Source organism: Canis lupus, chromosome 8, assembly GCF_003254725.2.
Source record: "Canis lupus dingo isolate Sandy chromosome 8, ASM325472v2, whole genome shotgun sequence".
Taxonomy (NCBI): Eukaryota; Metazoa; Chordata; class Mammalia; order Carnivora; family Canidae; genus Canis; species Canis lupus.
In genome coordinates this window covers 53,207,216-53,221,342 of record NC_064250.1, presented here as the reverse complement: position 1 = coordinate 53,221,342, position 14,127 = coordinate 53,207,216, and the positions used below count along the sequence as shown (strand labels likewise).

The 14,127-nt window shown below is 35.7% G+C and overlaps 1 protein-coding gene across 21 annotated transcripts in view; it reads left to right on the top strand.

Annotated features, from left to right (window-relative positions):
* The window catches only part of CEP128 (centrosomal protein 128), a 400,883-nt gene that overhangs the window by 200,602 nt on the left and 186,154 nt on the right, over positions 1–14,127 (top strand). The gene's annotated exons all lie outside the window — the stretch shown is intronic.

The window sequence follows — 14,127 nt, the reverse complement described above, 5'->3', positions numbered from 1 at the left end:
TGGCTATTTCTCAGTAAGGGCACTATGAATATTTTGAACTGGATAGTTCTTTGTAGTTCAGGATGCTCTCACACATTGAAGGGCATTTGCTTATCCTGGTCTCCAAACACTAAATACCAGTAGCAATCTCCAGTCTCTGAAATAAGAAAAGTGTTCTTCCCCACGCGCCACCAAATTCTTTTAGAGAACTATTAGATTCCTTTCTCATAGCACCAAAAATGTTTTATTGTATTTACTTATTTTCTTATTTATATCCTTCCATAAACTATGAACCACATAAGAACTTAGACCTTATTTTAAATATATTAGGGTTCCATGACCTATCACAGTATGTAACCCATTAGCATTTAATTCATGTTTATTTATCAGATAAAATGTAATACTATAATATTTACTTAAACTTAGCATTTCCCTCAATTATTAAGCCATATTGTGAAATTAACCAGAGATACCATATCAAGAGCTTTATCTGTTTAATTATTCATCTTTTCATTTGTTTATATCTTGACTTATGTAACAAATATATACAGAGCTGTTAGCTTAAAAATGTACTTCATTATAGAGCAGTGATGTCCAAAAGAAATGAGACACAAAGGTTAGTTACATATGTAATTTAAAATTATCTTATAACCACATTGAGAAAGGCAAAAAAGAAAATGTGAAGTTAATTTTAACAATGTAATTTATATAACCCATCATATCTTAAATATGATTATTTCAGCATGTAATCAATATGAAAAATCACTGATTTATTTTTCATATTGAACTTTTGAAGTCTGGCAGGTATTTCACCCATATTGCTCATCTTAGTTCCAGCCAGCTACATTTTATACGCACCATAGCATATGTGTGGTTCATGGCTAATGTATTGCATAGCACAGCCCTAGAAGACCTTCTGTATTGTCTGTTATTTCATTTCATCATTCCTGTGATGAGACATTCATCTGTAGTAGGATTGCCAAGATTGTTGAGAACTCTAGGAAGCAGAAGATGATGACTATAAATAGCTTATATACTCTAATATTCTATTTGTGAAATAAATATTTACTTTCTATCTAAAAAATGATTTAAAGTATCTTATAATAAATACTATAGCCACAATGCCAAAATATCAGAAGGGAAATTAAAGATATGTAGAAATGATTTGAATAGGCTAGATTCCTTGAATTTTTCAATTTTCTCTGCTTCTATTTAAAAACAGATGGTAGAGAATAGCACAGTTATTTATGCAGCTGAGGAGTAAAGATCATTTGAACAAATTAGGAGGAAGGACATTTTAGGATCTATTTGCCCTCTTTACCTACATTTTTCTACATTGTATAGTTTGCAGTAAATAATTTGGATATTTATTAAAAACAGTTTGTTCTTTAGAACACATGGGTCATGTTGTCTTTGGTTTAGACTAAGCATGTAGTGCTTAGTAAATATTTTGCTTCAGTCAAGGTTTTTTCCATTCAGACTATGGCGTCTAAATTGCTTAGGCACTGTTTCGACTGTCTAGACCAAGTTGTTTGGCTCTAGCATTTTGTTTTTTCAAAATTGAGCACCTGCTAATGAATTTGGAAAGGTTTTTATTAGCTACATAGGAAATAAGTGAAAAGGGACCTAATGTTTTCTGAGTACCTACCACATGCCAAACTGTGTTAGATATGTTATATAACTTGAAAGGTAATCTTTTATTTAAGGTAGGTATTTTTATTCCTGATTGTTGATGAGAAAATTAAAACTATGAGCAGTTAAGTGAGAAGTCTTTGGATCCACGGATAATGTAGAGTAGATTCCTTTGTAAAATGTGGCTTGACTGAAAGTGCAGGAAATGACTCTATTTCTTCTTATTCCCATTAAACTATTGCCTATCTCTGTCATTCACCACTCAACAGCCTAGAATAATTGCTTTGTAACATAAATTATATCACCTTATATCCTACCTCCACCTTTTAGTGACCTGTGCATGTGGAGGGTGGAGGGTAGGGGGCTGGGAGAGTGGGGGTGGGGCAGGGGAACAACCAAAGTTCTTTACCATGATTTGCAATATCCCTCCTGATTTGGCTCCTCCTTGTGCTCCAACTTCATCCATTTCCTGTCTCAACTTTGAGCATGAAGTTCTAGACACGTTTTATCCTATTTTTGTTCCTTATTATATGCCAAGCCCATTTCAGCCTCACAATATTCACACCTGTTGTTTCCCCTCCCATGTCATACTCCTGTTTTCCTCCTTCCCCTGCACATATGGCTTTGCTCTCTTGCTGCGTTAGTCTAAGCTTGCTTCAATGTTCTTTATTCAGGCGGACCTTACTCCTCTGCCCAGTCTGAGTAGGTCCCTTTCTTTATTTCTGTCATTGCAGCCTGTTCATTTACTTTTAAGAGCGTGTAAAACTCTAATTTTATTTGGATATGCTCATGTATTTATATGTCGTCTGTCCACTATATATATATGTGTGTATATATATATGTATATATATATATATGTATATATATGGTAAACATCATAAGGCCAATGACCAAATCCGTTGCCCTTGTTCTGATGGGTGCACAGTTAGTATTTGTTGGGAATAAATATTTGCTTTTTGGTACCTGGCTTGCCTTAATAGCCTCCTAAATTGTTCTGAGTTCATTTTCTCACTTTTCTGTTTCATACGCTAATGTTGCCAAATTGTAATAAATACTAATTGGCTGACTTCTAGCCTCATATCCCCCTCTTTGTTCTAATTGACCATATTTCCTGACACACATGGATAGTGATATAACCAAGCTGATCTGGCCTGGTAGCTCACTGGCCCCTCACCACAGGGATTTTTGCAAGAGATGTGATCCAGCACAGGCCTTTTTGAGTCCTTCCTTGATTGAAAATTTCAAACTCAAAATAGGAGAGAGAACCTCTTTTTATACTTTGTACACGATATTGAAAGTTTATAGACCTCTGTCAGAGATCATATCTCATGCAAGGAGTAAAAAAAAAAAATAGCAGACAAATAAGTTAACACTCAGAAAAGAACCAAAGATGTAGGGCAAATGATAGGCTTACTGGTGTCAAGTCTTTATACTCATTTGCCCTCATTTATGGCTGTGCCCTTCTTGATCAGATGCTGTATTTCATTCTTTCCTCTTTGACTTAAACTAGTTAACCTTGTCTCTCCCCTTCTTACAGAGTCTTGACATATTAATGTCCCCAATCATATTCCAAACCACATATAGCAGGGGCTGTCAGGATCCACTTTGTTTTCTTATGTTAAATTAAGTAATACTTCTCAATATCACAATAAGATCATGTTAAACTAACTTTATTTAGTTTGTAAATGGTGGTCCACTTTTTCTGCTACTGTATATTTTCTGTCCAGAATTATATTCTTACCAATTTTCCTTCAATTTCTGAAAGCTTAGAGAGGTAAAGTATCTGTATGATATGATATATCATACATATATATCATATCACACATACATACACAATGATTGTAACTTGTAGACTATATCATTTTATTGCTAAAATTCTTATATTTTTATGCCATATAAATTTTGGATCTGTTGAACCTAGTTTAATTTTTTTTAAGTCATCATTTATTTAAACTAGGATTTAGAAGTAAGGACTGTAAGACTTTGCTGAAAAGATGGAAGCAATATAAATACTAATGTGAAATTATCCCATACTAAAATTAATGAATTATCAATAATCTGTACAGACTATCTTTTAGGTCAGTAAGATCATTTCTACTGAATTGTGTAAGACTTGTAGATATCTTTCTAGTCGGATTCACATGTTCAGCTACATGGGAAAATAACAAGCTCACCATTGAGTTTGATTAAGTCATGTGAAAATGAGGATTAGGTGACTCAGGCTCTGAGAAGATGCATGTGAAATGACATTGTAATTTAGATCAATGATCCATTTGACTCAATATTCTGGTTCTGACAATGATACCAAGTGATATTTTGCTAGAGGCTCAATCCTTTTATTTGGTCATTTTAAAATATTAAGAGTATACTATAAGTAAAAATTCATCTTTATGCCTTAAAAGACTTCTTGAATTGCTTTTGTATTTTCAAGATATATAAACTTTCTTAGGGACACTGCCCTACAACACACTGCCACCACTCTCATTTTCTGGTGCACATGACAGACCTTAGTAAACTTAGTTTCCTATAACTTAATAACTTAATAACTACAACACTGCTGTAGGTAGCCACTGCCAGCTTATTTAAATTGATCCATGGAGTGAAAGGTAGTTGTTAATATCTATAGGAAATGAGTTCTAAATATTACCATATTACCATCTTCTATCTAAACTGAAGATAATGGGGAATCCCTGGGTGGCTCAGCAGTTTAGTGCTTGCCTTTGGCCCAGGGCACGATCCTGGAGTGTTGGGATCGAGTCCCACGTTGGGCATCCAGCATGGAGCCTGCTTCTCCCTCTGCCTGTGTCTCTGCCTCTCTCTCTCTCTCTCTCTCTCTCTCTCTCTCTCTCTCTCTCTGTCTATCATGAATAAATAAAAAATAAATAAACTGAAGATAATGGCACTTCCTTCATGTTTCAGGGGCTCTATTTCCAATATTTTCATTTATTCTTTAAAATAATTTACTTCTGATTCTGCTAGTCACTCTATAAGGGACAAGTATCCTTCAAAGTGAGTTATGGCAGGGTCTTTGCCTGTAAGCTTACAAATTTTGTGAACTAACATGACATACTAGATTTGACCATTATTTCTTTCTCAATTAACCTTTGCTTTGCTTAAAGTATTTTGCTTTGCTCCTACAACTCAATAATGAAATGACTAATAACTCAATTAAAAAATGGGCAAAGGTCTTAATAGACAATTCTCCAAAGAAGATATAAAAATGGTTAATGAGCACATGAAAAGATGCTGAACATCATTAGCCATCAGGGAAATGCAAATCAAAACCACAATGTGATACCGTTTCACACCCACCAGGACAGCTTTAATCAAAAGGACAGATGATAACTGTTGGAGAGGATGTGGAGATATCAGAACTCTTATATACTGCTGATAAGAATCTAAAATAGTACAGCCAATTTGGAAAATAGTCTGGCAGTTACTTAAAGATTAAACCATAATACCCAGTAGTTTTACTCCTAGGTATAAACCTAAGGGAAAAGAAAACATGTTCATGCAAAAACTTGTAGATGAATATTCATAGTAGCCAGATGTTCATAACAGCCAAAAAGTGAAACAGTCCAACGTCCCTCTACTGCCGATTGGATAAATAAAGTGTGGGATAGCTATACAATGGAATATTATTTAGCAATAGGAAGAAATGTAGTACCGATAAATTTTAAAACATGGATGAACCTTGAAAACATTATGCTAAGTGAAGGGAAGCATATATCATTCCATTTGTATCAGATGTCTCCAATAGACAAATGTATAGAAACAAAAAGTAGTTTAATGGTTACCTAGAGCTGGACAGGATGGGTAGATTGGGAGGTGACAGCTAAGGGGTCCAGGGTTTCTTCTGGGGGTAATAAATGTTCTAGAATTGGTGATGGTCATACGACTCTGTGAATATCCCTAAAGCCATTAAACTGTACATATGAATACATTAATTAAATGGTGTATGAGTTATATTTCAAACTTTTAATAACTTCGGAGTCTTATTTCTATTCTTCCCTTCACTTTGCATAGTCAGTTCATTAAATAGTCTTATCAGCGTTATTTTTAGACTACCCTCCAAATCTGTCCCACTCTGTAATTTTGGCTCAAAATCAACTCTTGCCTGGACATTACTGCAATGATCTCCTAGCTGGTGTGCCTGCCTGCCTGCCCTCTTTTGTTCATGCAGATATTTGTTTCATCTATCAGCCAGAGTGATTATTTTTAAATTATTGATAATATAGGTAACATTAATGCTAATGAAATAATGCTTAACTCATTTTACAATTTACCGTGACAAGCACTATTCTAAGTAGTGAAATACTAACTCATTTTATCTTTATCACGACTCTATGTGGTAGATGCTGTTACTGTTCCCATTTTATAGAGGAGAAAACTCAGGTGCAGAGAAATAACTTGCCCAGGGATAATACAGCAAGTAAATGGCTGTTATGTAAAGTAGATCAAAGAATCCCTTGACTTAACATTCTCGAGTGACATAGTCTGACCTCTTTGCACCTCTTTTTTGCTAATTTCTACTCTACCAGACTCATTCTTGCCTTGGTCCATTTGTGCTTGGTCCATGTTTTTGGAGTGTACTTCCCCTAGAGTCTTTTTCCTTCTCATTATTCTTGACTTCAGTGTCACCTCCACAGAGAAACCATCTTCAGTAATTCCAACTTGCTCTTAAATTTTCATATGTTTTCTTCATTGCCTTTATCAGTTTTTGAAATTAACTTATTTTTTAATGTAATATGCCTTGCCCCTGCCAAATAATAAAAGCTCAATTTTTTTTGTTTGTTTGTTTGTTTTCTGACTTACTGACTTACTGACTTTGGGAGGGTAGGATTTTATATATTTTTCAAATTATAGTTGAAGCCATTCTTCAAAGGATAAAGTGCATGTGGGAAGACTATTTTTATGCTCTAATGACTCATGTTTTAAGGTGAGAACTGGCCTTTTGATAATATATTTGACTGATTGGACAATATTACTGTTCTTAAAATGTTCCATGTTTTTTAGGGTGTTGATTTGCTGCTTCTACATTGTGGTTTTATTATTCTCAGGTATGGGGCGCGTGTAGAGAGTGTGAAGAGTGGGGAGAGCAGCTCTTGGCTGTTGGTTTTATGGGGTCCTTGAAGTGATATAGCTATGGTCAGCATGGAGAAAATATGAAAAAGCTTGGGTAATTTTCTAGATCTGTTCTTGCTAGTGTTAGGTTATTCTAAGTTACCACTGAGAAAACCTGCTGTATTACCCATAACCTTCTATCCTTTAGTTGGACCGACACACATACATGTACTCATGTGTGCATACACATATGCACAGAAACACACGCCAATGCTGCATTTACGTAATGGCCTTTAGGCAATAGGCCTCCTTCTCTTATTTTTCTGTTGACTTTTCATTCTCAGAATGATAGTGTTTATATTCCCAATGAGAGAAATAGCTCTGTGTGTGTGTGTGTGTGTGAGAGAGAGAGAGAGAGAGAGAGAGAGAAAGAGAGAGAGAGAAATGGGTGATGTAATCCATGTACATTCATGAGGAAGTTTTAAAATTCTAGTTTTGTATATATATCCTGTAGAAAACATGGTCTTGTTTAGGAAGGAGTGTATTGTGCAATTAATGTCCAAGATTTACATGATGTTGTTTTGCTGGCCTCTGCTGTATTGAGAAAGAATATGACATTCAGTGTTGTTACAAGTAGCTTTATTTTTTCAGAATATTAAAATTGGATCCTATGTGCATAAATAATATTCATTGAATTGAATTCTCTATTTTTTCACCACTCGGCAGAGCAAGAGAGGTAAACACTAGGTGCTGAAAAACAAAATAGGAAACTGCAGCATTGAATGGCCAGGCTCCAGTTGCTTTTACAATGTTTCTAATAACCAAGATTTTCCACACAGCTGACTCTTGATTCTTTGTGCAAATAGGCTACTTGTAGGAGGATGAATGCAATCTACATAAAATTAGAAACAAAATCACTAACATTATTTTCCACTGTCTCTTTTATCTAGTACTTATAAGCAATACTAAACAAAGTTACTGTATTTAAAAACATTTTATGCTTTTAATACATACACAAAAGTAAACCTACTATGTGCATGACTGAGAAGATTCAAAGAATAGTAAGACCCTGTCCCTCCAGTAGAGGAGGTTATGGCCCAGTAGTAAAGATTCACTTCAATGCACCATCATATATATTGCTGTAGATACTAATAATGTGCTGTATACATGTCTGAGCAGTAGCTCTACCTGGATGGGTCAGGGAAATGAGAAGTATTTCAGTTGGGGACTCTGAAGGTTAAATAGGAATTTGCCGGGTGAAGAAGTAGCCAAAGGAAACAGCCTACACAAAGTCTTAGAATTCTGAAAAGGCCATGTTTGCCCAGGAAATAGGATGAAATTCAGGAAGGCACAAATAGAACAACAACTATTTCTAAGGCAACTTCCTTAGAAGCAGGAGAAAATTTCAGTAGATGCATAGTGGACAGGAAGAATAAAATAAGATGAAATATGTTTGATATTAGATTATGAAGAATGTTTTCTATCACTGACCAGATGTTTTCTAGTGAATGAGTGTGATGATTCCTTTTACTTTTTTGTAGGCTAATGCTTGGAGCAATGGGGAAGCTGCTTTTTACCTATATTGCCTCCCACATAAAATGCTTTTCTTGATAGCTGTTCTATTCTTAGTACTAACAAGGAACTATGGTATTATTCAACTTGCTAGTATGCCTGTGTCTGTCTCAACTGCCCTTTGATATGGTTAAGTTTAACTTTTATATTCTTTCCAGATAGGTCAGGGCAGTATCTGGCAAAAAATGGAGTTAGATCAACCTACTGTTTTCAGTTTATACTTTGTAAGTTATGTGGCATTTGGAAGTCATCTGCTGGTCCATCTGGAGCTAGGCCTAAGGGGGAATGCAAGGCTCAAGGAAAGTACAGCCTGGCCACTGACTTGGTTGTTGTTTTAGGATATTAATGGTGAGATAGCTGATGTGTTCAGCTGAGATAGGTTGATTGGGAGAACTTTAAGATCTCTAATTGAACAAGTACATAAGTCTTGGTGATTGTTGTGTTCTTTAGCAGCCCTTTGAGGATGCATCTAAGTACCTGCCTTGGGCCTTGTGCTTTAGAGCACCCTTCTATGGGATGAGTATAGGGAGCCATGGAAACATGATTTGTCACTTATAGCCACAGCACCTCCCTTTTCTAGACCATGCTTTGGCTACTAGGCTCCAGAATTCCCTGTTCAAACTGTCAGAGCCTTTATAGAGGAGCAACTCAGGCCCCTTTCCTGGGTATATCTTCTCAAGGACAGTGTGAATAACTCTAGGCCCAAGAGGTGGTTGAAAAGTAGCTGTCTGAGCACAACGGCTAGGTGTGTGCCGTGGTTTCCCTCTTCATGCTCGTCTCCTCTGTGCTAGATGGAGCCTGGGGTGGAACAAGAAGGAAGACCACAGACCCTGAAAATGTTAAAGACAGCCTACTTGGATATGATAGAATCAGTTGGGAATGCAGAAGTTAAAATTATCAGGAGGCTCCAGTGTAGAATTGAGACACGTCAACTGAACTCCTTAGAGAAGATGTACACTGCTCTTAAACATTATCTGTCTCAAACTCTTCATTATGTTGGAGACAGATCTTAACATTAGTGTTTGTTTCAAACACTAAAAAGTTTCAAACTTTTCTACCCTCTTATATTTAATTTTTTTAAGTTGCAAATTAAAAAATTTCCTTCAAAAGAGGATTATTGAATTATGCTCTTATGCACTAATTCCTTAGGATGACCAAGTATAATCGCTGGACTTAGAATAGAATGAATAAGTTCATTTCATGTACTTAGGTTTGTAGTAAAACAAGATAATCGAAAGTGAATTGGTATGAAAGTGCTTAAATAAGTAAATGCAACTAGGCCTGTGGAATTATTTTCACTCCACTAAAATAACTGCCAAATATACTAGTACTACAATTTCATTGTTTTCTCTTAAAATTAAATTAAATTTATGAATTTATGCAATCCCATGTACATACACTCTCATCTTTTTGTTTCTTGTTTTGGAACAAAACAAAAATTTTGGAAAGCTGATTATAAAATTCATTTGGAAGAATAAGGAAAACAGAGTATCTAGCAAAGTTCTAAAAAGAAGAGCATGGTAAAAAAGTAATTCTAAACCTTTATAATATTTTTTTTTTCTTTTGGCTAGAGAGCCCAGTGGAACAGAATAGAAAACTCAGGATTAGACCCAAAAGCTTGAATAAGTTTAGTCTGCAATAAAACTGGAATTTTATTTTATTTTATTTTATTTTATTTTATTTTATTATTTCATTTATTTTATTTATTTTATTTTATGATAGTCACAGAGAGAGAGAGAGAGAGAGAGAGAGAGAGGCAGAGACACAGGCAGAGGGAGAAGCAGGCTCCATGCACCGGGAGCCCGATGTGGGATTCGATCTTGGGTCTCCAGGATCGCGCCCTGGGCCAAAGGCAGGCACCAAACCGCTGCGCCACCCAGGGATCCCTAAAACTGGAATTTTAAATCTGTGGAATGGATAGACTTTTTAAGAAGTGTGCTGGAATAACTGGATATCTATATGGAAAAAGATAGATCCATTCCTGACATCATTTGCCAATATACATTTAAAATGCACTAGAGATTTCAATGTAAACAATGAAATTATGCAAATACTAGAAAAAGCATGGGCAAATGCCTCTATAGTCTGGCAGTAGGCAAAGGTTACCTAACTTCTAGCTAAAATGCAGAAGCAATAAGGAATAAAACAATTCATAAATTTGGTTGTGCAGAAAACCCCCACAATAAGCAAAAGAAAAAGACAGTATTTTTCCAAATCTTATAATAGACAAGAGGTGATATCCCTAATATATAAACAACCTATTAAAAAGTCCAAATGTGTGAGAATGAGAATCTGGGAACTGTGAGGCAACAGGCATTTTTATACATGGCTTGTGGAAATGAAAACATTACGATTCCTTTGAAGTGACTTTGAATGGAGTTAATTTTTGTAAGCATGTATTTGCTTTTGACTGTCAGTCCTTCTTCTAGGAGTCTATTCTAAAGATACAGTAGCAACAATTCAAAAGGCCCATTGCTTAACACTACTTATTGCAGTATTACTTTTAATAGCAAAAGGCTGGAAATCATTCTATGTCCATCGGGAGGGGTCTAGTTGAAGAAAGAGTGGTGCATTTAGAAGGTTGGTAAAATGCAGCAGTGAAGAGAAATGTCTCTTCATTGTCTGCTGTGTGGGCTGGGCTGATTTGAAGACTGTAATTGCCTGTGAGAGAATCTCCATATGGCTCTCCACAGGCTCCATTTCCTCACAGCAGGGCTGCCTGGGGGCTCCTAGATTGAGTCCCAGGGAACAGTGCAGAAGCTGCATTTAACCTAGCCTTGGAAGTGACACGGCATTACTTCCCTGCATTCTGCTGGTTACAAGCTAGTCACAAGCCTTTCCATATTCAGGGAGGGGGACTCCTCACTCCACCCCCCCTCCTCCCATTCTCAGTGGGAGAAGTGTTCAAGATTTTCAGATGTTTTTAGAACCACCATGCTCTTTACTCTTTAGGAAGTAATCGTGCCCCCCCCCCCCCACACACACACATACAGAACCAAATCTGATCAAGGATCTAGATCTAATTACCGATATATAATAAATACATGGGAATCATTTCAATCAGCAGAATTCAGACTATGGGAACTTTACAGGACCCAAGATCTGTTTTACTCAAAGAAATTACAAGGAGAGTAAAAGAGCTGGAGGGAGAATCTATAGATTAAAAGAGACTGAAGAGGCCCCTCTGTCAGTGCAGTGAGTGAAATTGCATTACATGATCCCAATTCAAACAAACATAAAAAGGGAAATATGAACACCAAACTGCCTAATAATATTTGAATATACTATTAAATATTAATTTTTAGGTGTTATAAGAGTGTGCCAGTATCTTTAAAAGTTCAGAATAATTTTATTTTCAAGTAACTAAATGTTAAATATTATTTAGATTGTGTTACCTCTTAAAAATCTAGTTTGAATATTCTTTTGGCTGACATGTTAACTTTTTGGCTGGGATGTTTGTCCTATGGCTTTTCTTCATTCCCCAAATGAATACTGGCTTCTTAAATCCCAATTTAATCTTTGTGAAATCTTCTAATGATCCAGGACTATGTATTGAAATTATTTCCCAGAGATACTGTCATTCTAAATTTAATTGTGTGGTAAGAAATAAAGGTGTTATTTTTAGTGTGTTTTTCCCATTACAGAGGCCTCTGTCTTGGTAATATAAATAGTTTCTTAATTCTGTAGTTTAAAGTTTTATCAGTAATCATTTTGTGGGTTGAATCTAAATTAAGATGCTGTTGCCCAAACAATTTTTTTTAGGTTTCTTTTATTTTAAAAGAAAATAGAGTGGTATCTGTGTCTATAAAAGGGGAGGATGAAGGATCTTTGTGCAGAAGCTGCCCTGTGTGGTGACTTTTTTGGTGTTCACACAAATCAGCACATGTGATAAAGTGATAAAATTGCATGGAAGTCCATACCATTGGAGGAAACTGGGTGAAGAGTATATGCCATCACTCTCTATAATTTCTTACAACTGTGTGTGAGTCTATAATTATTTCACAACAGAAGCTGAAAATTTACATTGATTTTTATTTTTTTGAATGGGAAATTACTATTCTAAGAAAATCAGACATCAAGTCTAGTTAAAATAGCAAACACAGGTTTTTCTAATTTAGTTTTTGATTTTTTTTAGCTTTTGATTTTTAAAATTTTAAATTAGGGAGGGATCTGAATAAATTCTTAAAAACTGATATTGTTCCTCAAAAAAACCCCATTTTTAAATATGCCATGACAAACACAAAGTTCTCTGGAAGCCTTCAAAAACTGATGGCATGTCTATAGTTAAGATACTACAGTGAGGGCCGCCTGGGTGGCTCAGTGGTTGAGCATCTGCCTTTGGCTTGGGGTGTGATCCTGGGGTTCCGGGATCAAGTCCCATATCGGTCTCCTTGCATGGAGCCTGCTTCTCCTCTCTCTGCCCCTCTTTCTGCCAGTCTCTCTGTTTCACATGAATAAATAAATAAAATCTTAAAAAAAAAAAAAGATACTACAGAGAATGTAGTCTCATGGTAGATACTAGAGAACTTATGTACATAATTTAATTTGGACTTAGAGATAATCATAATTTTGAGAACTGGGAAGGTCCCTTTATATCTTATTGTTTGTAACTGTCTTTATTACAAATGAAAGAATGCACCCAAAAAAGTTAGGTGATTTTTCCAAGGTTCTGCTGTTTTCATACAGTAGTGAGTGATTGATTTTGTCCACTTTTTTTAAAAAAACATTATTCATTCATTCATTCATTCATTCATTCATGAGAGATACAGACAGAGAGAGAGAGAGGCAGAGAGAAAGAGAGAGAGGCAGGCTCTGTGCAGGGAGCCTGATGCGGGACTCAATCCCAGGACTCCAGGATCACGCCCTGTGCCCAAGGCAGGCGCTAAACCGCTGAGCCACCCAGGGATCCCCAATTTTGCCTACCTTTTTATCTCTGATCTTTTTTTTTTTCTTGCTGCATTTGTCAATCTGTATATTTGTATCTTCTATTTTAAGAAATTTTCCTTTAGTTCTGTTCTCTCTAAGCTATCATAAGAATAGTAAAGACAAATGAACAAATAATATTTTTAGAGTGTACATTTTTAGGCGATGACATTTCTGCGATGAAAAAACCCTACTGTGTGTGGATATTTTGGTTAGTGTTTTACTTTATGTATTTGTATTACTGTACCTCTCTTAGACATTTTTTTTTGCTTGATTTTAGAGAAGTAGCTCTTAATATAGTATAGTGCAAAAAAATAAGCAGGTGGTTGCTGCAGTGTATCTAAGCAACCTATGGATGTGCATGACCCATAGGGTGAAGTTAAGAGCATGGGCTCTGAAGTCTTAATGCTCTGCTACATTGTGACCTTGGGAAACTTTCCCAACCTCTCTATTCTTCAATTGCCTCATTTTGTTAAGTTGCATTAATATTATTGTCTACTAGGTAGTACTGTTGTATCAAATATGCTGATATAGGAAAGAGTGAAACAGTACTAGTAGCTAGGAAGTTTTTCGTGTTAGCTATTTTTAAACATGGCTCATAGTTTTGATTTTACTCTTATTAGACACCACTTAGTCCAGGAGCTGCATTGGGGAATGGGGGAAAGATGAGAGTAAAAATATGATCAGGAGTGTATACAGGAGGAATCAATAAATGACCTTTGAGCACCTGTGATATCAAAGGCAAATGGATGTGTAAGGAAAATGTGATTTCCTTAATTCATCATCCATTCAACAAATACCTATTGAGTGCCTCCTTGTAATGTCAGTCACTGTTCTTGAAACTAGAGATAGAGCAGTAAATAAAATACACAAAAATCCCTGCGGCTGTATTGGTTATATTTTTTTTGGCAGGAGACAGACAGTAGACAAAAACAAGTAAATTATGGAATACCATAG